The sequence below is a fragment of the Melanerpes formicivorus genome, unplaced genomic scaffold, assembly GCF_026170545.1.
Source record: "Melanerpes formicivorus ecotype bairdi unplaced genomic scaffold, bMelFor1.0.p_v2 SCAF_61, whole genome shotgun sequence".
In the NCBI taxonomy this organism is placed as follows: Eukaryota; Metazoa; Chordata; class Aves; order Piciformes; family Picidae; genus Melanerpes; species Melanerpes formicivorus.
Genome location: NW_027142413.1, coordinates 4,169,167 through 4,195,809, shown reverse-complemented (window position 1 = coordinate 4,195,809; position 26,643 = coordinate 4,169,167). Strand labels below are relative to the sequence as shown.

The 26,643-nt window shown below is 57.2% G+C and overlaps 2 long non-coding RNA genes across 2 annotated transcripts; both read right to left on the bottom strand.

The window, feature by feature from the left end:
* Positions 1–1,905: 1,905 nt before the first annotated feature.
* Positions 1,906–6,886, bottom strand: LOC137453100 (uncharacterized). The gene is made up of 6 exons (XR_010990257.1): positions 6,774–6,886; positions 6,602–6,680; positions 5,092–5,596; positions 4,374–4,547; positions 3,970–4,129; positions 1,906–2,509 (listed from the first exon to the last, which is right to left on the bottom strand). It is a non-coding gene; the product is annotated as an uncharacterized lncRNA (long non-coding RNA).
* A 7,867-nt stretch (positions 6,887–14,753) lies between these two features.
* Positions 14,754–19,734, bottom strand: LOC137453099 (uncharacterized). The gene is made up of 6 exons (XR_010990256.1): positions 19,622–19,734; positions 19,450–19,528; positions 17,940–18,444; positions 17,222–17,395; positions 16,818–16,977; positions 14,754–15,357 (listed from the first exon to the last, which is right to left on the bottom strand). It is a non-coding gene; the product is annotated as an uncharacterized lncRNA (long non-coding RNA).
* Positions 19,735–26,643: the final 6,909 nt, after the last annotated feature.

Here is a 26,643-nt window from a genome sequence, read left to right as displayed (position 1 = left end):
ACAAGTCCTGAGCTTTGCTGCAGGCTGTCCTGCGGCTTCCCCTACCGACTCTTTCCCGTACACCACCGCAGAAGGAGTTGGGTGAATTTTGTCTCAAACCGGCTCCTAAGACAACCTCCGCTTTTTCCCTGGGTGCCTACGTGGGTGTTGCTTCATCTTTCCCTCACGCTCGGTACGGCATTCGGGTGCAGAGCAAGGCTCTGGACAGCCAAACCGAACTCCTGTGCTGAAGAAAAGGAAGCGGAAGCACAGGCTGAGCCCCTGAGCTCTAAACATTCACTGAGCCCCAGGAAATGCCTGCATGTGCTGGCTGCTGCCACCTCCTCGTTGCCCCGGGCCTGCTCATTGGAGGCTGCCTGGCAAAAGCACCTGCCCCCACTTTCCTCGGCGTTCTTTGAATACCCAGGTTGGAAACCTAAGAGGTAGCGTACTAATTGGAAAGCATGTTCCAGCGGGCGTGGCTGGAGGCTGGGCGCCGCCGCCGCTTTCTCTGCTCCCCGCCCCTCCTTTGCGCGGCCCCTAATCACGTGACGATCGCTGGGCGAGTCTGGGTGCTGCTGGGTTCGCCCTGGGATCGCTGGGCGAGTCTGGGTGCTGCCGGGTTCACCCTGGGATCGCTGGGCGAGTCTGAGGGCATTGGGGTCAGCCTGCAAGAGCTGGGAGAGACAGGAGAACAGCTCGTGAACTGGGAGTAGACTGCTCCCGACCGCGGCAAATCGACACCCACCCCCCCCCCCCCGCCGCTGGTGTTTCTCGGCCCCCCCCCTCGCTGCCGCCCACCCTCAAACCCATAGCAGAGTCCTGCAGCAGGCACAGAGCAACTCCAGAGAGCAGCAGAGTCCACACCGAGCTGATGCGGAGCGGAGAAAGCAGAGGGGACGAGGATTACGCTGGCTAGGTCGGAGCCGACGGGGCGAGGGCGGCGCCATCTTGGGAAGGGCAGGCGCTGTCACGGGGAGGGCGACGCCATCTTGGAAAGGGCAGGCGCTGTCACGGGGAGATCGACGCCATCTTGGGAAGGGCAGGCGCTGTCACGGGTAGGGCGGCGCCATCTTGGGAAGGGCAGGCGCTGTCACGGGGAGGACGGTGCCGTCTTGGTGCCCTCACTTCCGTCTACATGCCCCCAGCCCTCCTTTCTCACCCTCTAAGGCCCTTGAGGTGCTCGCAGCTCGCCTTGAGATGCCGGGGGAGATGTGGCTGGGGGACCCTGGGACTGCAGGACACCCAATACCGGGGTGAGACCACCCCAATCCTGCAGGACCCCAAACCCTGGAACCCCCCCGAGACCTCTAACACAACACCACCACTCCCCGCCCCCTCAGCTGCTTCAGGACCCTCCAGAGACCCCCCCGGAGACCCTCCAGAGGCCGCCAGACACCTCTCGATGCCCACAAAGCCCCTCTAGACGCCCCAGAATACCTCTCTGCGCCTCCCTGCAGAGGCCACTCACACCCTTGGCAGCAGGCGACAGCAAGCAGTACCTGGCCGTGCCCACAAGGTGGGAGCAGTGAGCAGAAGAGCCAGGGGCGCTAGGGACACCGAGACTCCAGCAGTGCCACACAGCAACCCACACGCTGTGGGGACCTGACACAGAGACCCCGAAACCACACTGAGGCACAGACCCCCCCACTCCTCCGTGACCCTCCAGACATGACCCAGGAGCCCCTCCAGAGGTCCCCAGACACCTCTAGATGCTCCCAGAACCCTTCACATGCCCCCAAATTCCCCTTTCATACCCCCAAGCCCACTTCAGATGACAGCAGACCCTCCTTAACAGGCCCCCAGCGCTCAGCAGGTCCGGTGCTGCTGTGCCTCGGGAGCAGATCAGCTGGTCTCCCTGCAGAGCTTTTTCCAGTCAATGAAAAAACAGCACACCACACACACACACGAAAGACAATCCACTGTTTTAATTGAGAGACAGTTGCTATTTCTGCTTCAAACCACACCCCACACCCCCCCGTGGCTCTGCTCAGGATGTGCTTTTCTCCTCTAGAAGCCTTTCTACAGAACAGAGGGGGGTCACGTCAAGGCCTTTCTGCACACAAATCACTGCCCTTCTGCAATCTCTCAATAAGCAGCACCGCTGTTCCTCTGCTGGAACACCTCACACTCACTCTTACACTTGCCCGGGGCTTTCCCTCCCCTCCAAGAACGTCCTGGCATTTCAAACATTTGGCATTTCAGGTCTGCAAGCAGCCTTTGTGGGAGGCTGCCCTCACCCCTCCCTCACTGCTCCTCTGCTGTATCCTCGCCCACCCCGCTGTGGCATCACAGAAGGAAAGACAGCCGAGCGGCTACGCTCCTGTTCTTTTTATCACCCCGAGCCGGGGACAGCCTTCTGGGCAAGGTTTGCAGCTTCAGCACACAGCTGAGCTTTGCTCTCACCCATTAAACCCTTTGGTGGTTTCAGCTTCCCGAGGATGTGTCGGCACAAGTCCTTGTCGGGGCACCGCAAACAGGGAGAGACAAAGCTCCGAGATCCAGGAAGAGGACGGCTGAGCAGACACCCCTAAAGAGAGAAACTTCATCAGCTGAACCTCACACTTCTCCCAGCTTTGCAACAGCAAAGAACTTTGTGAACAACACAGTGCTGCTCCTAAGGAGGTCACCAGCTTGCAAGTTACAGGAGAAATAAAAACCTTTTTATTACAGAAGCACTGGCAAAAATTTACGGACAGGAACAGCAGACGAGCAAATTCTGCGATTGAGCTAACGACAGACATCAGGCCTAGGATCTGGCTACCCTGACAAAGGATGCCAACAGGACAGAGTGAGGCCTCAGCAGCACTCCCAAAAAGCCCCACAGAGAGCCACAGGCTCTGGCCCGTGCCCCACCTACGGGCCGGCCCTCCTGGCAGCAGCGCAACACCACCTCTTCAGGAGCCCAGGGACTGACCTCAGCCCCCTAAGGGCCAGGCAAGGTTGGTTCCTGTTAGCTGCCTAAAGCAGCCTCCCCAGCCCTGCTTACAGGGACCTTGGGCTGCTGCTGGGGACAGAAGGGGGATGGAGGGCTCCACAACTCGTCACACAGACCCCGAGCACAGGGCTGTTAAGCTGACAGGGTGCCAAGGGAACAGGCTGCCATGAAGGCACAGACCCAGGCCCTGAACTACAGGGTGGGTCACCTTGCCGCAGCAACACGACCCAGCGGCTTCGCTGCGTCCGACGAATAAAAGGAGGAAGTTCCACAGGAACAGAAGGGAAAACCTTTTCACTGTGTGTGCCAGAGCCCTGGAGCAGGCTGCCCAGAGAGTCAGTGGAGTCTCTGGAGACATTCAAAACCCGCCCCAGGTGATCCTGCACTGGCACAGGGGTTGGACCGGATGCTATTTTGGGGTCCCTTCCAACCCCTAACACTCAGTGATTCTGTGATTAGCTATGCTGGTGACAGAGTCTCACTGAGTGCTCTTTAAAATGTTTTTCTTTTCTTTCAGCCTAGGAGTTTCATATTTAAATAGACCTTCTGCTCTGTCTTCCCCCTTCCTTCTTCCATCTTGCGTCTAAACACTAGGAGAGCTTGATGAGGTGTATCCTGGCCGTCCCAACGTAACACATCTCAACTGCATACATGGATTTTGTAATCTTTTGCCCCATTGCTCGCACAGGGTGGATTAAGTTCATTACTTAGAGCTTGTCAGGACAGCTGTTGAAGTGTCCTGTGCAATGCAGGAGGAGTTGAATCCCATAGGAAACCACATTACTGTGCTTTGTCAGCCTGGTTATGGTCAGAAACCTCCTTCATTTTTTTTTCTCTTGAACAGATCTATCACATGAGTCCCCAGAATTAATTTGCCTCTTCTCATAATTATTTCTTTAAAACTGTCTTAGAAGTGTCTCTGTCCTTCCCTCTCTCTAGATACTGGCCTCCTGAGCCCACGGCAGACTTGCACAGAGCTACTGCGAGCACCACTCTGCACGGCCTCTGGGGGGCTTTCAAGCACAGGCACCCCAGGAGAATCCAAACCTAACCTTGCAGCTGGCCTTAGAGCTCCTCTTTGGAAAACTGTCGCTGCCAGGGCCCACAAACCAACGTCCTCTGTCGGCAAACCGGATGTAAGGGCTGAAAAGTGTCAACGGAAACCGTAATCGGATGGCCCAGGAAGATCCTGCCGGTCTGAACACACCAGACCTGGAATGCACAAAGAAACTCTGTTAACAACTGCCTGTGTGTCTGCTCATAGCTTGAGGAGTAACAGAGCAGAACCAATTCCCAAAAGGTTTTCACTGCGTTCCCAGGGCAAGTAGAGGCTTGCTCTGGCTGTAGTTAATACCTAGAAATTCCTATCAAAATCTTTGCAGCACAACAAGAAAAAAACCAAACCAACCAAACCACAAACTGCTTTATATTATTAAGTAGGAACTCGAAAGCTTACAGGAACTGTGGGGATTTGTTTATGACAAATTATTCCTTTTCTTTTTTTCAGTGAGCAATTGGGTTTCCAACAGCTCCACATTCTGACACCAAAGCACCCCGCTCCGTGTCAGGGCTTGTGGCTGAGGCCGAATACAAATCTGCAACTGGTCCTCAGGCAAAGCAGTTAAGCTCCCTGAAAAAAAAGGAAAGAAAGCAAGAGTGAGTCAACCATAAAAACAAGACCTAACCAAACCCCCAAAGCCATTTTGTCAGGAAGTCGCCTCCACTATCACCCGCCACATGCTGAAATTCCCTTCCCCTGGGGCTCCTGCTTGGCCCACAGCTGGGGAACATAAAGCAAGGCACAGCCCTGTGGGTACCTGCTGCCCTGGAGCCACCAAAACCGGAGCACCCAGTCACTACCAATCCCACAGCAGACCCAAGATACAACAGGGACTCCATAGAGACTCCAAAACCTCACTGAGAACCCCCCAACTCCTTCAGGACCCCCACAGATTCTCCAACTTAGATGCCCACAAAACCCCTTTGGTTGCACCCAAACCCCCCATCTGAAACACCCAGCTCCACTTTAGGTACCCCCAGATGCTTCCAATGTCCCCAGACCCGCTGGTGGACCAGCCCAGAACCCCCTGACACTATCCCAGACCCTTTCAGGGGGCTCCACACCCCTTCTAGATGCCCACAAAACCCCTTCACACGCCAAAAGAAACCTTTACCTGCCTCCAAACCCCATGTGGGGGCCACTTAGCAGCGGGTGGCAGCAACCAAGTCTGTTGCTCTCACCAATTAAACCCTTTGGTGCTCTCAGCTCTCTGACCCTGTGTCAGTGCAAGTCCTTGTCGGCCGGCACCTTCGTCCTGATCCAGGCGGAGAGAGAACTGCCAGGAACACAGCTTCGCCGCTCCGCTTGCGGCACGCCTGCTGCCGAGGGCAGCCTCGTCCGCAGCCTGCCCGAGAGGAACACGGCCCCCGGGGCCGGGGGACACACAAAAGCCTTCCACAAAGGAAACAAGGGAAGTCTCTTGGCCACTCTTCACGTGCCGAGTGCGATTGTCATGCGGAACACACCGCGGCATCTGGAACGAGTTTAAGTCCAGGTCTGTGGCAGCACAGAGGTTCCTGGAATATCCCGGTACATCGATCCACAGGAGGTTGTCTTTCGGTCCCCAGTCTGATGCTTGGCAGCACAGCCATCACACCATTTCTCTCGAGTGCTTTGAACTGACAATTCATGCAGGAGAATAAAACCAAACAGGAGTAAGCAGCTTGGAAAAGAACTTTGATCATCACCAGGCCCAGCAAGAGGACACAGTCTCAGGCTGCACCAGGGGAGGTTTAGGCTAGAGGTTAGGAAGAGGTTCTGCACGGAGAGAGTGATGGCCCATTGGAATGGGCTGCCCAGGGTGGTGGTGGAGTCACCATCTTTGGAGGTGTTCAGGAGGAGACTGGATAGGGTGCCTGGTTGCTTGGTTTAGTTGATTAGGTGGTGTTGGATGATAGGTTGGACACGATGATCTTGAAGGTCTCTTCCAACCCAGTCTAGTCTATTCTATTCTATTCCGTTCCATTCCATTCCAACACCATCTAATCAACTAAACCACGGCACTGAGTGCCTCATCCAGTCTCTTTCTAAACACTTCCAGTGATGGTGACTCCCTGGGCACCACCTCCCTGAGCAGCACATTCCAAAGGCCAATCTCTCTTTCAACCTGCTCTATTCTATTCTATGAAGACCTTCTTCCTAACATCCAGCCTAAACCTCCCCTGGCACAGCTTGAGACTGTGTCCTCTTGTTCTGGTGCTGCTTGCCTGGGAGAAGAGACCAACCCCCACCTGGCTACAACCAGAACTGAGGGGACTGCAATCCTTGCAGCTTCAGCTTTCCTTCTCTGCTACTTCTTTTTTCAGATGGATTGTTTTTCAAAGGGACTGCTGGACAGCAGAACAGGATGGATGGCTGGGCCCCAAGAGCGGTGGGGAACAGAGTTAAACCCAGCCGGTGGCCGGCCGGGCACAAGTGGTGTTCCCCAGGACACCCCTTGTGAGAGAGTGAGTCCAGAGAAGGGCCACAAAGCTGGTGAGGGGTCTGGATAACAAGCCTTAGGAGGAGTGGCTGAAGGAACTGGGACTGTTTAATCTGCAGAAGAGGAAGCTGAGGGAATTATGGCGTGGTCTGGCTTCAGCTCTCAACTAGTTCCACGTTGAGCAAGGACAGCTTGTACTCACAGAAGGCACTGGCTGCTTGGGTTCAAGGTTCCTGCAGAGCTCAGGCTATCTCTCTTCATTAGTGAGGTCGTCCTGTCACCTAGGCAGAGAGAAGAAAATGCAGCTATGAAATGAGACCACTGGAATCGTGAGACTCGTTCTGTGTGCGACTCCAGGAGAATCCAAACCTAACCTTGGAGCTGCCCTGAAGAGCTCCTCTTTGGAAAAGTCTCGCTGCCGGGCCCCACAAACCCCACACCCTCTGTCAGCAAACCGGATGTACGAGCTGAAGAGTGTCGACAGAAACTGTACGTGGACAGCTCAGGAAGGTCCTGCCAGTCCCAGCACACCAGACCTGGAATGATCAAAGAAAGTCCGTTAACAACTGTCTGTGTGTCTGCTCATAGCTTGAGGAGAACCCCCCAACTCCTTCAGGACCCCCCCAGACTCCCCAACTTAGATGCCCACAAAACCCCTTTGGATGCACCCAAACCCCCCATCTGATACGCCCAGATCTGTTTTAGGTACCCCCAGACGCTTCTAATGTCCCCAGACCCGCTGGTAGACCAGCCCAGAACCCCCTGACACTATCCCAGACCCTTTCAGGGGGCTCCACACCCCTTCTAGATGCCCACAAAACCCCTTCACATGCCAAAAGAAACCTTTACCTGCCTCCAAACCCCATTTGGGGGCCACTCAGACCCCTTAGCAGCGGGTGGCAGCAACCAAGTCTGTTGCTCTCACCAATTAAACCTGGATGTTAGGAAGAAGGTCTTCATAGAATAGAATAGAGCAGGTTGAAAGAGAGATTGGCCTTTGGAATGTGCTGCCCAGGGAGGTGGTGGAGTCACCATCACTGGAAGTGTTTAGAAAGAGACTGGATGAGGCACTCAGTGCCATGGTTTAGTTGATTAGATGGTGTTGGAATGGAATGGACCGGACCAGGTTGGAAGAGACCTTCAAGATCATCGTGTCCAACCTATCATCCAACACCACCTAATCAACTAAACCATGCAACCAAGCACCCTATCCAGTCTCCTCCTGAACACCTCCAAAGATGGTGACTCCACCACCTCCCTGGGCAGCCCATTCCAATGGGCAATCACTCTCTCTGTGCAGAACCTCTTCCTAACCTCTAGCCTAAACCTCCCCTGCCACAGCTTGAGACTGTGTCCTCTTGTTCTGGTGCTGCTTGCCTGGAAGAAGAGACCAACCCCCACCTGGCTACAACCTCCCTTCAGGGAGTTGCAGAGAGCAAGAAGGTCTCCCCTGAGCCTCCTCTTCTCCAGGCTAAGCAACCCCAGCTCCCTCAGCCTCTCCTCACAGGCCTGTGCTCCAAACCCCTCCCCAGCTTTGTTGCCCTTCTCCGGACTCCTTCCAGCAACTCAACGTCTTGCTTAAACGGAGGGGCCCAGAACTGGACACGGGACTCAAGGTGTGCCCTAACCAGTGCCAAGTGCAGGGGCAGAATGACCTCCCTGCTCCTGCTGGCCACACTGTTCCTGATATTGGCCAGGTTGCCAGTGGCCTTCTTGGCCACCCGTGCACGCTGCTGGTCATGACCAGAAGACAGGGATCAGAAGAGTCTTCGGCCAAGCTGTAAACCTCTTCCTAACATTCAGCCTAAACCTCCCCTGGCACAGCTTGAGACTGTGACCTCTTGTTCTGGTGCTGCTTGCCTGGGAGAAGAGACCAACCCCCACCTGGCTACAACCAGAACTGAGGGGACTGCAATCCTTGCAGCTTCAACTTTCCTTCTCTGCTACTTCTTTTTTCAGATGGATTGTTTTTCAAAGGGACTGCTGGACAGCAGAACAGGATGGATGGCTGGGCCCCAAGAGCGGTGGGGAACAGAGTTAAACCCAGCCGGTGGCCGGCCGGGCACAAGTGGTGTTCCCCAGGACACCCCTTGTGAGAGAGTGAGTCCAGAGAAGGGCCACAAAGCTGGTGAGGGGTCTGGATAACAAGCCTTAGGAGGAGTGGCTGAAGGAACTGGGACTGTTTAATCTGCAGAAGAGGAAGCTGAGGGAATTATGGCGTGGTCTGGCTTCAGCTCTCAACTAGTTCCACGTTGAGCAAGGACAGCTTGTACTCACAGAAGGCACTGGCTGCTTGGGTTCAAGGTTCCTGCAGAGCTCAGGCTATCTCTCTTCATTAGTGAGGTCGTCCTGTCACCTAGGCAGAGAGAAGAAAATGCAGCTATGAAATTAGACCACTGGAATCGTGAGACTCGTTCTGTGTGAGACTCCAGGAGAATCCAAACCTAACCTTGGAGCTGCCCTGAAGAGCTCCTCATAGCTTGAGGAGTACCAGAGCAGGAACAATTCCCAAAAGGTTTTCACTGCATTCCTAGGGCACTTGAAGGATTGCCCTGGCTGTAGTTAATACCTAGAAATTCCTATCAAAATCTTTGCAGCACAGCAAGGAAATTGAGGGATGGGAAGGCAATATGTACTTACACGTTAGGCAAGAATTGGCTTTGCAAACTAATCTCTCTAACTGTTGGATATGCACTGAACTTCCTCGAGGCCAAATGAGGACCCCTTTATTTGGGGAAGCCTCAATGAATTGGACTTGGGGGGCATCAGACTGGGTGACTACATCTGAGAGTAACTTCCACAAGTGTCAGCATGGGAAAGATAGCTCAGAAAGCCTGGGTCCAAAGTTTGCCTTAAGAAAATATAGTATAGGAATATACTGTTGGCTGTGAGAAAGGGGGGAACTGATGAACAGAAAAGTCTCATTAACAGAACCACAGAGTTGATAAGAATTTTCCGCTTGTTAGCTGAAATGCTGGGACGCAGGGAGGGGGAGAGGGGTTGGCAGACAGCCTTTGGATAGAGAAGGAATAACAGGATTTGTCAGTGATTCACTTCTGTTAGTCTTGGACAAGATGCTCTTTTGGATAAGACAAAGGACACCTGCATGATATGTGTACTTCTGCTCTTTTAGAGAGATAAGCTTTGTATAGATAGGCAGCATCTGGACCTCTGTCATTATAGACAGATAACTTTTTGTATAAAAGTTTGCCCAAACCTCTCTGAAGACACACAGCTCTTTTGAAATGATCCTACCTGTGTCAGGCGCCAGAATAGAAGCACGATACAAGAGACTTACTGAGTCTCTTGTGTGTCTTTCTCTAAGTCATTATCAACGCTGTTTGCAGCACAAACCCAAACCCAAACCCACCCCGAGACACCCCCAGCTCCCACGGGAGCCTGCAGAGACCTCCCAAAGGGTCCGTCGGAGGTGCCCAGCTGCCTCCCCACGACCCTTGACCCTTTCCGATGGCCCCACGAGAACTTTACGTATCCCCAGACCCTTTTAGGTGTCCCCAAGACCTCCTCCGTCACCCCCAAAAGCCCTGCCGATGGCCCCAGACCACCTTCAGACGCCGGAAGGAACACACCTGGGAGTCCCGGGCCGGCAGCGACACCGGGACCGGACCCGCTGCGGCGCAGGCGCCGTATCCATAGCGACCACCGGGACGCTGCCCCCCTGGCGCGAGCAGAGCCGGGCTGGGGCGCAGGCGCCGGATCCATAGCGACGCTCGAGTCAAGCTCTCCGCTCTCCGCTCTTCCCCTAAGAATTTTAGAGCATTCAGCGCAGTTAGGCTGCAGAAATTAGCTCACCCAGGGCGGCACACGCCGCGGCACGGCTGCACTGCCGGCCATTACACACCGGGTTGAGCACTGACCTCCCACGGGGCGGTATACGCCGCGGCACGGCTGCACTGCCGGCCATTACACACCGGGTTGAGCACTGAGCTCCCCCGGGGCGGTATACGCCGCGGCACGGCTGCACTGCCGGCCATTACACACCGGGTGGCAGCATTGAGCTCCCCCGGGGCGGCACACGCCGCGGCACGGCTGCACTGCCGGCCATTACACACAGGGTGGCAGCATTGAGCTCCCACGGGGCCTCTGGGTACGGTTGAGGCAGCAGCCGCCACCCCCGCAGAGCCCCGCCGGCCAAGCCCGGACACGCCCCCCTCCCCCCCCCAAAAGCCCCGCGCTGCCCCGCCGGTGGCCACCCCCCCAAGCCCCGCGCAGCTCCAGCGGCTGCTATAGAGAAACCCCCCAAAGCAGCAGAGACTGGCACTGACCTGGGACACAGCAGAAGAGCTGCAACCTCTACCAGCCACAACCCTGCACTGAGCCACTTTAAAGCATCTGGCGCCATGTTGTTGAGGGCGGTGCCACGCTGCGGGGGGCGGTGCCACGCTGCGGGGGGCGGTGCCACGCTGGGGGGGGCGGTGCCACGCTGCGGGGGGCGGTGCCACGCTGCGGGGGGCGGTGCCACGCTGCGGGGGGCGGTGCCACGCTGCGGGGGGCGGTGCCACGCTGCGGGGGGCGGTGCCACGCTGCGGGGGGCGGTGCCACGCTGCGGGGGGCGGTGCCACGCTGCGGGGGGCGGTGCCACGCTGCGGGGGGCGGTGCCACGCTGCGGGGGGCGGTGCCACGCTGCGGGGGGCGGTGCCACGCTGCGGGGGGCGGTGCCACGCTGCGGGGGGCGGTGCCACGCTGCGGGGGGCGGTGCCACGCTGCGGGGGGCGGTGCCACGCTGCGGGGGGCGGTGCCACGCTGCGGGGGGGCGGTGCCACGCTGCGGGGGGCGGTGCCACGCTGCGGGGGGCGGTGCCACGCTGCGGGGGGCGGTGCCACGCTGCGGGGGGCGGTGCCACGCTGGGGGGGGCGGTGCCACGCTGCGGGGGGCGGTGCCACGCTGGGGGGGCGGTGCCACGCTGGGGGGGCGGTGCCACGCTGGGGGGGCGGTGCCACGCTGGGGGGGCGGTGCCACGCTGGGGGGGCGGTGCCACGCTGGGGGGGCGGTGCCACGCTGGGGGGGCGGTGCCACGCTGGGGGGGCGGTGCCACGCTGGGGGGGCGGTGCCACGCTGGGGGGGCGGTGCCACGCTGGGGGGGCGGTGCCACGCTGGGGGGGCGGTGCCACGCTGGGGGGGGCGGTGCCTGCGTTGTGACCTCACGCTCAGCGTTCCATGGGTTTTATTCCCCTCCAAGACAACACGTTGAGTTCTGAGCAGCTGAGGAGCCCTGGGGAACACCTGTACAGAAACGTTCCTCCAAGAGCTGTCAGAAAAACGTTCGTTCCGCCAGCACTGCCGGCCGTTACACACCGGATGGCAACATTGAGCTCCCCCGGGGCGGCACACGCCGCGGCACGGCTGCACTGCCGGCCGTTACACACAGGGTGGCAGCATTGAGCTCCCACGGGGCGGCACACGCCGCGGCACGGCTGCACTGCCGGCCGTTACACACCGGGTGGCAGCACTGAGCACCTCCCTGGGCGTGGGCAGCAGCCGGGCCCCCACCTGGCTTTTATTTTCCAACGCTAAAAGCCTTTTAGAAGCAGAGAGGGCAGACAGGGGTCGTTTCCAAAGCTTTCTTACGCACCAGTCACTCCAAGCCCTCCCTCTCCAGCTGCAAACCAGAGGTTTGCCTCCGCCTCGCCTCACCCCAGTACTTACACTTTTAAAGATAGTGTGGTCCCCTCGGAGAATTTTCAGCACTTTAGGGGGGGGGCCCCCAGCCCTCGCTCACCTGCTCCTCTGCTGCAGCAGCCCCCTGCCCCACGTGGCAGAACCAGCCCACCCACAATCCCCCCACTCCCTTTGAGTCGCCCCCAAAAAGGCACAAAATAAAGCAAACTGCCCAGCCAGCACCTCCTGCCTTTCACAGCAAGGACTGAACATTGCAGCTTTGGCCAAGACCATCAGCCCAAAGGAAGGCCTGGGCCCTGAGGAACTAAATGCAAGTGAACTATCTGACACCACCACAGTCCTGTGAATGTTGCAAAGCAGTAGTGCATGCGGTATAATAATTCGAAAGTTAAGGGCTGCTCAAGCTTTACACAAAGTATCCTATTCAGTTTTGGGTTCCACTTAACACAAAGTAAAAGTAAAAAAGGTCAGAGGGAAAGCCAACTCTACCTCTGAACTACAGCAAGAAATACTGGAATCAAGGGGCCCTTTCTTCTGCTATTAATAGATGAAGAGAACATGAAAACTGATGGGCTAAACCAACAGGGCAAGATTAGAATAACTAGTAGAGAGAACGGAAGATACAAAGCTTCAACTGCATCTGTTTAGCAACGACTCCTACCAGATAACTTCCATGCCATAACTTTGCTGATTTCAAACAAGCCAGCTGGTGAAGCGTCTCGCTCACAGGCGGCCGACGAGGAGACGTGCAGAAGGCAGAGGCGAGGGAACAAGTCCTGAGCTTTGCTGCAGGCTGTCCTGCGGCTTCCCCTACCGACTCTTTCCCGTACACCACCGCAGAAGGAGTTGGGTGAATTTTGTCTCAAACCGGCTCCTAAGACAACCTCCGCTTTTTCCCTGGGTGCCTACGTGGGTGTTGCTTCATCTTTCCCTCACGCTCGGTACGGCATTCGGGTGCAGAGCAAGGCTCTGGACAGCCAAACCGAACTCCTGTGCTGAAGAAAAGGAAGCGGAAGCACAGGCTGAGCCCCTGAGCTCTAAACATTCACTGAGCCCCAGGAAATGCCTGCATGTGCTGGCTGCTGCCACCTCCTCGTTGCCCCGGGCCTGCTCATTGGAGGCTGCCTGGCAAAAGCACCTGCCCCCACTTTCCTCGGCGTTCTTTGAATACCCAGGTTGGAAACCTAAGAGGTAGCGTACTAATTGGAAAGCATGTTCCAGCGGGCGTGGCTGGAGGCTGGGCGCCGCCGCCGCTTTCTCTGCTCCCCGCCCCTCCTTTGCGCGGCCCCTAATCACGTGACGATCGCTGGGCGAGTCTGGGTGCTGCTGGGTTCGCCCTGGGATCGCCGGGCGAGTCTGGGTGCTGCCGGGTTCACCCTGGGATCGCTGGGCGAGTCTGAGGGCATTGGGGTCAGCCTGCAAGAGCTGGGAGAGACAGGAGAACAGCTCGTGAACTGGGAGTAGACTGCTCCCGACCGCGGCAAATCGACACCCACCCCCCCCCCCCCGCCGCTGGTGTTTCTCGGCCCCCCCCTCGCTGCCGCCCACCCTCAAACCCATAGCAGAGTCCTGCAGCAGGCACAGAGCAACTCCAGAGAGCAGCAGAGTCCACACCGAGCTGATGCGGAGCGGAGAAAGCAGAGGGGACGAGGATTACGCTGGCTAGGTCGGAGCCGACGGGGCGAGGGCGGCGCCATCTTGGGAAGGGCAGGCGCTGTCACGGGGAGGGCGACGCCATCTTGGAAACGGCAGGCGCTGTCACGGGGAGATCGACGCCATCTTGGAAAGGGCAGGCGCTGTCACGGGGAGATCGACGCCATCTTGGGAAGGGCAGGCGCTGTCACGGGTAGGGCGGCGCCATCTTGGGAAGGGCAGGCGCTGTCACGGGGAGGACGGTGCCGTCTTGGTGCCCTCACTTCCGTCTACATGCCCCCAGCCCTCCTTTCTCACCCTCTAAGGCCCTTGAGGTGCTCGCAGCTCGCCTTGAGATGCCGGGGGAGATGTGGCTGGGGGACCCTGGGACTGCAGGACACCCAATACCGGGGTGAGACCACCCCAATCCTGCAGGACCCCAAACCCTGGAACCCCCCCGAGACCTCTAACACAACACCACCACTCCCCGCCCCCTCAGCTGCTTCAGGACCCTCCAGAGACCCCCCCGGAGACCCTCCAGAGGCCGCCAGACACCTCTCGATGCCCACAAAGCCCCTCTAGACGCCCCAGAATACCTCTCTGCGCCTCCCTGCAGAGGCCACTCACACCCTTGGCAGCAGGCGACAGCAAGCAGTACCTGGCCGTGCCCACAAGGTGGGAGCAGTGAGCAGAAGAGCCAGGGGCGCTAGGGACACCGAGACTCCAGCAGTGCCACACAGCAACCCACACGCTGTGGGGACCTGACACAGAGACCCCGAAACCACACTGAGGCACAGACCCCCCCACTCCTCCGTGACCCTCCAGACATGACCCAGGAGCCCCTCCAGAGGTCCCCAGACACCTCTAGATGCTCCCAGAACCCTTCACATGCCCCCAAATTCCCCTTTCATACCCCCAAGCCCACTTCAGATGACAGCAGACCCTCCTTAACAGGCCCCCAGCGCTCAGCAGGTCCGGTGCTGCTGTGCCTCGGGAGCAGATCAGCTGGTCTCCCTGCAGAGCTTTTTCCAGTCAATGAAAAAACAGCACACCACACACACACACGAAAGACAATCCACTGTTTTAATTGAGAGACAGTTGCTATTTCTGCTTCAAACCACACCCCACACCCCCCCGTGGCTCTGCTCAGGATGTGCTTTTCTCCTCTAGAAGCCTTTCTACAGAACAGAGGGGGGTCACGTCAAGGCCTTTCTGCACACAAATCACTGCCCTTCTGCAATCTCTCAATAAGCAGCACCGCTGTTCCTCTGCTGGAACACCTCACACTCACTCTTACACTTGCCCGGGGCTTTCCCTCCCCTCCAAGAACGTCCTGGCATTTCAAACATTTGGCATTTCAGGTCTGCAAGCAGCCTTTGTGGGAGGCTGCCCTCACCCCTCCCTCACTGCTCCTCTGCTGTATCCTCGCCCACCCCGCTGTGGCATCACAGAAGGAAAGACAGCCGAGCGGCTACGCTCCTGTTCTTTTTATCACCCCGAGCCGGGGACAGCCTTCTGGGCAAGGTTTGCAGCTTCAGCACACAGCTGAGCTTTGCTCTCACCCATTAAACCCTTTGGTGGTTTCAGCTTCCCGAGGATGTGTCGGCACAAGTCCTTGTCGGGGCACCGCAAACAGGGAGAGACAAAGCTCCGAGATCCAGGAAGAGGACGGCTGAGCAGACACCCCTAAAGAGAGAAACTTCATCAGCTGAACCTCACACTTCTCCCAGCTTTGCAACAGCAAAGAACTTTGTGAACAACACAGTGCTGCTCCTAAGGAGGTCACCAGCTTGCAAGTTACAGGAGAAATAAAAACCTTTTTATTACAGAAGCACTGGCAAAAATTTACGGACAGGAACAGCAGACGAGCAAATTCTGCGATTGAGCTAACGACAGACATCAGGCCTAGGATCTGGCTACCCTGACAAAGGATGCCAACAGGACAGAGTGAGGCCTCAGCAGCACTCCCAAAAAGCCCCACAGAGAGCCACAGGCTCTGGCCCGTGCCCCACCTACGGGCCGGCCCTCCTGGCAGCAGCGCAACACCACCTCTTCAGGAGCCCAGGGACTGACCTCAGCCCCCTAAGGGCCAGGCAAGGTTGGTTCCTGTTAGCTGCCTAAAGCAGCCTCCCCAGCCCTGCTTACAGGGACCTTGGGCTGCTGCTGGGGACAGAAGGGGGATGGAGGGCTCCACAACTCGTCACACAGACCCCGAGCACAGGGCTGTTAAGCTGACAGGGTGCCAAGGGAACAGGCTGCCATGAAGGCACAGACCCAGGCCCTGAACTACAGGGTGGGTCACCTTGCCGCAGCAACACGACCCAGCGGCTTCGCTGCGTCCGACGAATAAAAGGAGGAAGTTCCACAGGAACAGAAGGGAAAACCTTTTCACTGTGTGTGCCAGAGCCCTGGAGCAGGCTGCCCAGAGAGTCAGTGGAGTCTCTGGAGACATTCAAAACCCGCCCCAGGTGATCCTGCACTGGCACAGGGGTTGGACCGGATGCTATTTTGGGGTCCCTTCCAACCCCTAACACTCAGTGATTCTGTGATTAGCTATGCTGGTGACAGAGTCTCACTGAGTGCTCTTTAAAATGTTTTTCTTTTCTTTCAGCCTAGGAGTTTCATATTTAAATAGACCTTCTGCTCTGTCTTCCCCCTTCCTTCTTCCATCTTGCGTCTAAACACTAGGAGAGCTTGATGAGGTGTATCCTGGCCGTCCCAACGTAACACATCTCAACTGCATACATGGATTTTGTAATCTTTTGCCCCATTGCTCGCACAGGGTGGATTAAGTTCATTACTTAGAGCTTGTCAGGACAGCTGTTGAAGTGTCCTGTGCAATGCAGGAGGAGTTGAATCCCATAGGAAACCACATTACTGTGCTTTGTCAGCCTGGTTATGGTCAGAAACCTCCTTCATTTTTTTTTCTCTTGAACAGATCTATCACATGAGTCCCCAGAATTAATTTGCCTCTTCTCATAATTATTTCTTTAAAACTGTCTTAGAAGTGTCTCTGTCCTTCCCTCTCTCTAGATACTGGCCTCCTGAGCCCACGGCAGACTTGCACAGAGCTACTGCGAGCACCACTCTGCACGGCCTCTGGGGGGCTTTCAAGCACAGGCACCCCAGGAGAATCCAAACCTAACCTTGCAGCTGGCCTTAGAGCTCCTCTTTGGAAAACTGTCGCTGCCAGGGCCCACAAACCAACGTCCTCTGTCGGCAAACCGGATGTAAGGGCTGAAAAGTGTCAACGGAAACCGTAATCGGATGGCCCAGGAAGATCCTGCCGGTCTGAACACACCAGACCTGGAATGCACAAAGAAACTCTGTTAACAACTGCCTGTGTGTCTGCTCATAGCTTGAGGAGTAACAGAGCAGAACCAATTCCCAAAAGGTTTTCACTGCGTTCCCAGGGCAAGTAGAGGCTTGCTCTGGCTGTAGTTAATACCTAGAAATTCCTATCAAAATCTTTGCAGCACAACAAGAAAAAAACCAAACCAACCAAACCACAAACTGCTTTATATTATTAAGTAGGAACTCGAAAGCTTACAGGAACTGTGGGGATTTGTTTATGACAAATTATTCCTTTTCTTTTTTTCAGTGAGCAATTGGGTTTCCAACAGCTCCACATTCTGACACCAAAGCACCCCGCTCCGTGTCAGGGCTTGTGGCTGAGGCCGAATACAAATCTGCAACTGGTCCTCAGGCAAAGCAGTTAAGCTCCCTGAAAAAAAAGGAAAGAAAGCAAGAGTGAGTCAACCATAAAAACAAGACCTAACCAAACCCCCAAAGCCATTTTGTCAGGAAGTCGCCTCCACTATCACCCGCCACATGCTGAAATTCCCTTCCCCTGGGGCTCCTGCTTGGCCCACAGCTGGGGAACATAAAGCAAGGCACAGCCCTGTGGGTACCTGCTGCCCTGGAGCCACCAAAACCGGAGCACCCAGTCACTACCAATCCCACAGCAGACCCAAGATACAACAGGGACTCCATAGAGACTCCAAAACCTCACTGAGAACCCCCCAACTCCTTCAGGACCCCCACAGATTCTCCAACTTAGATGCCCACAAAACCCCTTTGGTTGCACCCAAACCCCCCATCTGAAACACCCAGCTCCACTTTAGGTACCCCCAGATGCTTCCAATGTCCCCAGACCCGCTGGTGGACCAGCCCAGAACCCCCTGACACTATCCCAGACCCTTTCAGGGGGCTCCACACCCCTTCTAGATGCCCACAAAACCCCTTCACACGCCAAAAGAAACCTTTACCTGCCTCCAAACCCCATGTGGGGGCCACTTAGCAGCGGGTGGCAGCAACCAAGTCTGTTGCTCTCACCAATTAAACCCTTTGGTGCTCTCAGCTCTCTGACCCTGTGTCAGTGCAAGTCCTTGTCGGCCGGCACCTTCGTCCTGATCCAGGCGGAGAGAGAACTGCCAGGAACACAGCTTCGCCGCTCCGCTTGCGGCACGCCTGCTGCCGAGGGCAGCCTCGTCCGCAGCCTGCCCGAGAGGAACACGGCCCCCGGGGCCGGGGGACACACAAAAGCCTTCCACAAAGGAAACAAGGGAAGTCTCTTGGCCACTCTTCACGTGCCGAGTGCGATTGTCATGCGGAACACACCGCGGCATCTGGAACGAGTTTAAGTCCAGGTCTGTGGCAGCACAGAGGTTCCTGGAATATCCCGGTACATCGATCCACAGGAGGTTGTCTTTCGGTCCCCAGTCTGATGCTTGGCAGCACAGCCATCACACCATTTCTCTCGAGTGCTTTGAACTGACAATTCATGCAGGAGAATAAAACCAAACAGGAGTAAGCAGCTTGGAAAAGAACTTTGATCATCACCAGGCCCAGCAAGAGGACACAGTCTCAGGCTGCACCAGGGGAGGTTTAGGCTAGAGGTTAGGAAGAGGTTCTGCACGGAGAGAGTGATGGCCCATTGGAATGGGCTGCCCAGGGTGGTGGTGGAGTCACCATCTTTGGAGGTGTTCAGGAGGAGACTGGATAGGGTGCCTGGTTGCTTGGTTTAGTTGATTAGGTGGTGTTGGATGATAGGTTGGACACGATGATCTTGAAGGTCTCTTCCAACCCAGTCTAGTCTATTCTATTCTATTCCGTTCCATTCCATTCCAACACCATCTAATCAACTAAACCACGGCACTGAGTGCCTCATCCAGTCTCTTTCTAAACACTTCCAGTGATGGTGACTCCCTGGGCACCACCTCCCTGAGCAGCACATTCCAAAGGCCAATCTCTCTTTCAACCTGCTCTATTCTATTCTATGAAGACCTTCTTCCTAACATCCAGCCTAAACCTCCCCTGGCACAGCTTGAGACTGTGTCCTCTTGTTCTGGTGCTGCTTGCCTGGGAGAAGAGACCAACCCCCACCTGGCTACAACCAGAACTGAGGGGACTGCAATCCTTGCAGCTTCAGCTTTCCTTCTCTGCTACTTCTTTTTTCAGATGGATTGTTTTTCAAAGGGACTGCTGGACAGCAGAACAGGATGGATGGCTGGGCCCCAAGAGCGGTGGGGAACAGAGTTAAACCCAGCCGGTGGCCGGCCGGGCACAAGTGGTGTTCCCCAGGACACCCCTTGTGAGAGAGTGAGTCCAGAGAAGGGCCACAAAGCTGGTGAGGGGTCTGGATAACAAGCCTTAGGAGGAGTGGCTGAAGGAACTGGGACTGTTTAATCTGCAGAAGAGGAAGCTGAGGGAATTATGGCGTGGTCTGGCTTCAGCTCTCAACTAGTTCCACGTTGAGCAAGGACAGCTTGTACTCACAGAAGGCACTGGCTGCTTGGGTTCAAGGTTCCTGCAGAGCTCAGGCTATCTCTCTTCATTAGTGAGGTCGTCCTGTCACCTAGGCAGAGAGAAGAAAATGCAGCTATGAAATGAGACCACTGGAATCGTGAGACTCGTTCTGTGTGCGACTCCAGGAGAATCCAAACCTAACCTTGGAGCTGCCCTGAAGAGCTCCTCTTTGGAAAAGTCTCGCTGCCGGGCCCCACAAACCCCACACCCTCTGTCAGCAAACCGGATGTACGAGCTGAAGAGTGTCGACAGAAACTGTACGTGGACAGCTCAGGAAGGTCCTGCCAGTCCCAGCACACCAGACCTGGAATGATCAAAGAAAGTCCGTTAACAACTGTCTGTGTGTCTGCTCATAGCTTGAGGAGAACCCCCCAACTCCTTCAGGACCCCCCCAGACTCCCCAACTTAGATGCCCACAAAACCCCTTTGGATGCACCCAAACCCCCCATCTGATACGCCCAGATCTGTTTTAGGTACCCCCAGACGCTTCTAATGTCCCCAGACCCGCTGGTAGACCAGCCCAGAACCCCCTGACACTATCCCAGACCCTTTCAGGGGGCTCCACACCCCTTCTAGATGCCCACAAAACCCCTTCACATGCCAAAAGAAACCTTTACCTGCCTCCAAACCCCATTTGGGGGCCACTCAGACCCCTTAGCAGCGGGTGGCAGCAACCAAGTCTGTTGCTCTCACCAATTAAACCTGGATGTTAGGAAGAAGGTCTTCATAGAATAGAATAGAGCAGGTTGAAAGAGAGATTGGCCTTTGGAATGTGCTGCCCAGGGAGGTGGTGGAGTCACCATCACTGGAAGTGTTTAGAAAGAGACTGGATGAGGCACTCAGTGCCATGGTTTAGTTGATTAGATGGTGTTGGAATGGAATGGACCGGACCAGGTTGGAAGAGACCTTCAAGATCATCGTGTCCAACCTATCATCCAACACCACCTAATCAACTAAACCATGCAACCAAGCACCCTATCCAGTCTCCTCCTGAACACCTCCAAAGATGGTGACTCCACCACCTCCCTGGGCAGCCCACTCCAATGGGCAATCACTCTCTCTGTGCAGAACCTCTTCCTAACCTCTAGCCTAAACCTCCCCTGCCACAGCTTGAGACTGTGTCCTCTTGTTCTGGTGCTGCTTGCCTGGAAGAAGAGACCAACCCCCACCTGGCTACAACCTCCCTTCAGGGAGTTGCAGAGAGCAAGAAGGTCTCCCCTGAGCCTCCTTTCTCCAGGCTAAGCAACCCCAGCTCCCTCAGCCTCTCCTCACAGGCCTGTGCTCCAAACCCCTCCCCAGCTTTGTTGCCCTTCTCCGGACTCCTTCCAGCAACTCAACGTCTTGCTTAAACGGAGGGGCCCAGAACTGGACACGGGACTCAAGGTGTGCCCTAACCAGTGCCAAGTGCAGGGGCAGAATGACCTCCCTGCTCCTGCTGGCCACACTGTTCCTGATATTGGCCAGGTTGCCAGTGGCCTTCTTGGCCACCCGTGCACGCTGCTGGTCATGACCAGAAGACAGGGATCAGAAGAGTCTTCGGCCAAGCTGTAAACCTCTTCCTAACATTCAGCCTAAACCTCCCCTGGCACAGCTTGAGACTGTGACCTCTTGTTCTGGTGCTGCTTGCCTGGGAGAAGAGACCAACCCCCACCTGGCTACAACCAGAACTGAGGGGACTGCAATCCTTGCAGCTTCAACTTTCCTTCTCTGCTACTTCTTTTTTCAGATGGATTGTTTTTCAAAGGGACTGCTGGACAGCAGAACAGGATGGATGGCTGGGCCCCAAGAGCGGTGGGGAACAGAGTTAAACCCAGCCGGTGGCCGGCCGGGCACAAGTGGTGTTCCCCAGGACACCCCTTGTGAGAGAGTGAGTCCAGAGAAGGGCCACAAAGCTGGTGAGGGGTCTGGATAACAAGCCTTAGGAGGAGTGGCTGAAGGAACTGGGACTGTTTAATCTGCAGAAGAGGAAGCTGAGGGAATTATGGCGTGGTCTGGCTTCAGCTCTCAACTAGTTCCACGTTGAGCAAGGACAGCTTGTACTCACAGAAGGCACTGGCTGCTTGGGTTCAAGGTTCCTGCAGAGCTCAGGCTATCTCTCTTCATTAGTGAGGTCGTCCTGTCACCTAGGCAGAGAGAAGAAAATGCAGCTATGAAATTAGACCACTGGAATCGTGAGACTCGTTCTGTGTGAGACTCCAGGAGAATCCAAACCTAACCTTGGAGCTGCCCTGAAGAGCTCCTCATAGCTTGAGGAGTACCAGAGCAGGAACAATTCCCAAAAGGTTTTCACTGCATTCCTAGGGCACTTGAAGGATTGCCCTGGCTGTAGTTAATACCTAGAAATTCCTATCAAAATCTTTGCAGCACAGCAAGGAAATTGAGGGATGGGAAGGCAATATGTACTTACACGTTAGGCAAGAATTGGCTTTGCAAACTAATCTCTCTAACTGTTGGATATGCACTGAACTTCCTCGAGGCCAAATGAGGACCCCTTTATTTGGGGAAGCCTCAATGAATTGGACTTGGGGGGCATCAGACTGGGTGACTACATCTGAGAGTAACTTCCACAAGTGTCAGCATGGGAAAGATAGCTCAGAAAGCCTGGGTCCAAAGTTTGCCTTAAGAAAATATAGTATAGGAATATACTGTTGGCTGTGAGAAAGGGGGGAATTGACGAACAGAAAAGTCTCATTAACAGAACCACAGAGTTGATAAGAATTTTCCGCTTGTTAGCTGAAATGCTGGGACGCAGGGAGGGGGAGAGGGGTTGGCAGACAGCCTTTGGATAGAGAAGGAATAACAGGATTTGTCAGTGATTCACTTCTGTTAGTCTTGGACAAGATGCTCTTTTGGATAAGACAAAGGACACCTGCATGATATGTGTACTTCTGCTCTTTTAGAGAGATAAGCTTTGTATAGATAGGCAGCATCTGGACCTCTGTCATTATAGACAGATAACTTTTTGTATAAAAGTTTGCCCAAACCTCTCTGAAGACACACAGCTCTTTTGAAATGATCCTACCTGTGTCAGGCGCCAGAATAGAAGCACGATACAAGAGACTTACTGAGTCTCTTGTGTGTCTTTCTCTAAGTCATTATCAACGCTGTTTGCAGCACAAACCCAAACCCAAACCCACCCCGAGACACCCCCAGCTCCCACGGGAGCCTGCAGAGACCTCCCAAAGGGTCCGTCGGAGGTGCCCAGCTGCCTCCCCACGACCCTTGACCCTTTCCGATGGCCCCACGAGAACTTTACGTATCCCCAGACCCTTTTAGGTGTCCCCAAGACCTCCTCCGTCACCCCCAAAAGCCCTGCCGATGGCCCCAGACCACCTTCAGACGCCGGAAGGAACACACCTGGGAGTCCCGGGCCGGCAGCGACACCGGGACCGGACCCGCTGCGGCGCAGGCGCCGTATCCATAGCGACCACCGGGACGCTGCCCCCCTGGCGCGAGCAGAGCCGGGCTGGGGCGCAGGCGCCGGATCCATAGCGACGCTCGAGTCAAGCTCTCCGCTCTCCGCTCTTCCCCTAAGAATTTTAGAGCATTCAGCGCAGTTAGGCTGCAGAAATTAGCTCACCCAGGGCGGCACACGCCGCGGCACGGCTGCACTGCCGGCCATTACACACCGGGTTGAGCACTGACCTCCCACGGGGCGGTATACGCCGCGGCACGGCTGCACTGCCGGCCATTACACACCGGGTGGCAGCATTGAGCTCCCCCGGGGCGGCACACGCCGCGGCACGGCTGCACTGCCGGCCATTACACACAGGGTGGCAGCATTGAGCTCCCACGGGGCCTCTGGGTACGGTTGAGGCAGCAGCCGCCACCCCCGCAGAGCCCCGCCGGCCAAGCCCGGACACGCCCCCCTCCCCCCCCCCAAAAGCCCCGCGCTGCCCCGCCGGTGGCCACCCCCCCAAGCCCCGCGCAGCTCCAGCGGCTGCTATAGAGAAACCCCCCAAAGCAGCAGAGACTGGCACTGACCTGGGACACAGCAGAAGAGCTGCAACCTCTACCAGCCACAACCCTGCACTGAGCCACTTTAAAGCATCTGGCGCCATGTTGTTGAGGGCGGTGCCACGCTGCGGGGGGCGGTGCCACGCTGCGGGGGGCGGTGCCACGCTGCGGGGGGCGGTGCCACGCTGCGGGGGGCGGTGCCACGCTGCGGGGGGCGGTGCCACGCTGCGGGGGGCGGTGCCACGCTGCGGGGGGCGGTGCCACGCTGCGGGGGGCGGTGCCACGCTGCGGGGGGCGGTGCCACGCTGCGGGGGGCGGTGCCACGCTGCGGGGGGCGGTGCCACGCTGCGGGGGGCGGTGCCACGCTGCGGGGGGCGGTGCCACGCTGCGGGGGGCGGTGCCACGCTGCGGGGGGCGGTGCCACGCTGCGGGGGGCGGTGCCACGCTGCGGGGGGCGGTGCCACGCTGCGGGGGGCGGTGCCACGCTGCGGGGGGCGGTGCCACGCTGCGGGGGGCGGTGCCACGCTGCGGGGGGCGGTGCCACGCTGCGGGGGGCGGTGCCACGCTGCGGGGGGCGGTGCCACGCTGGGGGGGGCGGTGCCACGCTGCGGGGGGCGGTGCCACGCTGGGGGGGCGGTGCCACGCTGGGGGGGCGGTGCCACGCTGGGGGGGCGGTGCCACGCTGGGGGGGCGGTGCCACGCTGGGGGGGCGGTGCCACGCTGGGGGGGCGGTGCCACGCTGGGGGGGCGGTGCCACGCTGGGGGGGCGGTGCCACGCTGGGGGGGCGGTGCCACGCTGGGGGGGCGGTGCCACGCTGGGGGGGCGGTGCCACGCTGGGGGGGCGGTGCCACGCTGGGGGGGGCGGTGCCTGCGTTGTGACCTCACGCTCAGCGTTCCATGGGTTTTATTCCCCTCCAAGACAACACGTTGAGTTCTGAGCAGCTGAGGAGCCCTGGGGAACACCTGTACAGAAACGTTCCTCCAAGAGCTGTCAGAAAAACGTTCGTTCCGCCAGCACTGCCGGCCGTTACACACCGGATGGCAACATTGAGCTCCCCCGGGGCGGCACACGCCGCGGCACGGCTGCACTGCCGGCCGTTACACACAGGGTGGCAGCATTGAGCTCCCACGGGGCGGCACACGCCGCGGCACGGCTGCACTGCCGGCCGTTACACACCGGGTGGCAGCACTGAGCACCTCCCTGGGCGTGGGCAGCAGCCGGGCCCCCACCTGGCTTTTATTTTCCAACGCTAAAAGCCTTTTAGAAGCAGAGAGGGCAGACAGGGGTCGTTTCCAAAGCTTTCTTACGCACCAGTCACTCCAAGCCCTCCCTCTCCAGCTGCAAACCAGAGGTTTGCCTCCGCCTCGCCTCACCCCAGTACTTACACTTTTAAAGATAGTGTGGTCCCCTCGGAGAATTTTCAGCACTTTAGGGGGGGGCCCCCAGCCCTCGCTCACCTGCTCCTCTGCTGCAGCAGCCCCCTGCCCCACGTGGCAGAACCAGCCCACCCACAATCCCCCCACTCCCTTTGAGTCGCCCCCAAAAAGGCACAAAATAAAGCAAACTGCCCAGCCAGCACCTCCTGCCTTTCACAGCAAGGACTGAACATTGCAGCTTTGGCCAAGACCATCAGCCCAAAGGAAGGCCTGGGCCCTGAGGAACTAAATGCAAGTGAACTATCTGACACCACCACAGTCCTGTGAATGTTGCAAAGCAGTAGTGCATGCGGTATAATAATTCGAAAGTTAAGGGCTGCTCAAGCTTTACACAAAGTATCCTATTCAGTTTTGGGTTCCACTTAACACAAAGTAAAAGTAAAAAAGGTCAGAGGGAAAGCCAACTCTACCTCTGAACTACAGCAAGAAATACTGGAATCAAGGGGCCCTTTCTTCTGCTATTAATAGATGAAGAGAACATGAAAACTGATGGGCTAAACCAACAGGGCAAGATTAGAATAACTAGTAGAGAGAACGGAAGATACAAAGCTTCAACTGCATCTGTTTAGCAACGACTCCTACCAGATAACTTCCATGCCATAACTTTGCTGATTTCAAACAAGCCAGCTGGTGAAGCGTCTCGCTCACAGGCGGCCGACGAGGAGACGTGCAGAAGGCAGAGGCGAGGGAACAAGTCCTGAGCTTTGCTGCAGGCTGTCCTGCGGCTTCCCCTACCGACTCTTTCCCGTACACCACCGCAGAAGGAGTTGGGTGAATTTTGTCTCAAACCGGCTCCTAAGACAACCTCCGCTTTTTCCCTGGGTGCCTACGTGGGTGTTGCTTCATCTTTCCCTCACGCTCGGTACGGCATTCGGGTGCAGAGCAAGGCTCTGGACAGCCAAACCGAACTCCTGTGCTGAAGAAAAGGAAGCGGAAGCACAGGCTGAGCCCCTGAGCTCTAAACATTCACTGAGCCCCAGGAAATGCCTGCATGTGCTGGCTGCTGCCACCTCCTCGTTGCCCCGGGCCTGCTCATTGGAGGCTGCCTGGCAAAAGCACCTGCCCCCACTTTCCTCGGCGTTCTTTGAATACCCAGGTTGGAAACCTAAGAGGTAGCGTACTAATTGGAAAGCATGTTCCAGCGGGCGTGGCTGGAGGCTGGGCGCCGCCGCCGCTTTCTCTGCTCCCCGCCCCTCCTTTGCGCGGCCCCTAATCACGTGACGATCGCTGGGCGAGTCTGGGTGCTGCTGGGTTCGCCCTGGGATCGCCGGGCGAGTCTGGGTGCTGCCGGGTTCACCCTGGGATCGCTGGGCGAGTCTGAGGGCATTGGGGTCAGCCTGCAAGAGCTGGGAGAGACAGGAGAACAGCTCGTGAACTGGGAGTAGACTGCTCCCGACCGCGGCAAATCGACACCCACCCCCCCCCCCCCGCCGCTGGTGTTTCTCGGCCCCCCCCTCGCTGCCGCCCACCCTCAAACCCATAGCAGAGTCCTGCAGCAGGCACAGAGCAACTCCAGAGAGCAGCAGAGTCCACACCGAGCTGATGCGGAGCGGAGAAAGCAGAGGGGACGAGGATTACGCTGGCTAGGTCGGAGCCGACGGGGCGAGGGCGGCGCCATCTTGGGAAGGGCAGGCGCTGTCACGGGGAGGGCGACGCCATCTTGGAAACGGCAGGCGCTGTCACGGGGAGATCGACGCCATCTTGGAAAGGGCAGGCGCTGTCACGGGGAGATCGACGCCATCTTGGGAAGGGCAGGCGCTGTCACGGGT